The 816-nt window shown below is 54.0% G+C and overlaps 1 protein-coding gene across 1 annotated transcript in view; it reads right to left on the bottom strand.

The window, feature by feature from the left end:
- The window catches only part of PDGFRA (platelet-derived growth factor receptor, alpha polypeptide), a 32113-nt gene extending 31725 nt beyond the window's left edge, over positions 1–388 (bottom strand). The window contains exon 1 of the mRNA XM_010574516.1: positions 254–388. The gene's annotated coding sequence lies outside the window, so the exon portion shown is untranslated. The remainder of the gene's footprint in view (positions 1–253) is intronic.
- Between the last annotated feature and the right edge of the window lie 428 nt (positions 389–816).

Genomic DNA, 816 nt, shown 5'->3' with positions numbered 1-816 from the left:
CTCCGCGGGGGCCGCCAGCTCCCGCCGCCCCCCGCCGCCTGCGCCCGGCGGGAAGGAGCCCCCCGCCCGGCTCAGAGCATCGGGGGGAAAAAGGGGGGAAAAAAAGAAAAAAGGTGGAAAAAAAGCCCCAAACCAACAACGAATAAATGAAGGGGGAAAAGAGAAGAGAAGAAAAAAAAATTAAAACAAAAAAAGAAGCGGGAGAAAAGGTGAAAAAAAGGAAAAGGTGGGGAAACTGCCCCTCACCTCTTACCTTCTCCTTTATAATCCGCAGCCCCACTCCTGCAGATTGTAAAGTATCCAAAATATGTCCACGTCTTTTGTGACTTTCCCCGCTCAGCCGCGCTCTTTCCCTCCCGCTCGCCCTCCCTCCCGATCCGACTGTAATGGTCTCACAAACCGCGTCCCGTAATTGATTCAATGTTATAGTCCATCCTTCCAAAACTAATCATTTGCTTTAAGTAAATAGCTGTCAGGAAATGAAGCCCCCCTCCGGCCCCTTCAGAATAAGAGCCGCCCTGGCTCGCCCGGCGCCCCCAGCCCCGCGGCCGGAGGCGGGTGCGCCGGCGGGAGGCTCTTACGCAGGCAGGGGGGCCAGTCTCTGCCTCCAGATTTCACCAGCCTTGCAGGGGAGGGGGGAGGTTAGCCATATGGCAGGGGCGAGGGGGAGGAAAGGGGGAAGCGGAGAGTTTTGCACTGCAGGGGGAGAAAATAAAAAAAAAAAACTAAAAAACCCCACCAAACAACAAAAAAACACCCGACCTAAAAAACTTTCATCAAAACTCCGAGTGCTCCCAATTTCATGAATGAGCCTTC

This window comes from Haliaeetus leucocephalus, unplaced genomic scaffold, assembly GCF_000737465.1.
Source record: "Haliaeetus leucocephalus isolate CR32 unplaced genomic scaffold, Haliaeetus_leucocephalus-4.0 Scaffold439, whole genome shotgun sequence".
Classification (NCBI taxonomy): domain Eukaryota; kingdom Metazoa; phylum Chordata; class Aves; order Accipitriformes; family Accipitridae; genus Haliaeetus; species Haliaeetus leucocephalus.
Note: the sequence above shows the minus strand (reverse complement) of the source record. Positions and strands in the feature narration are given on the sequence as shown.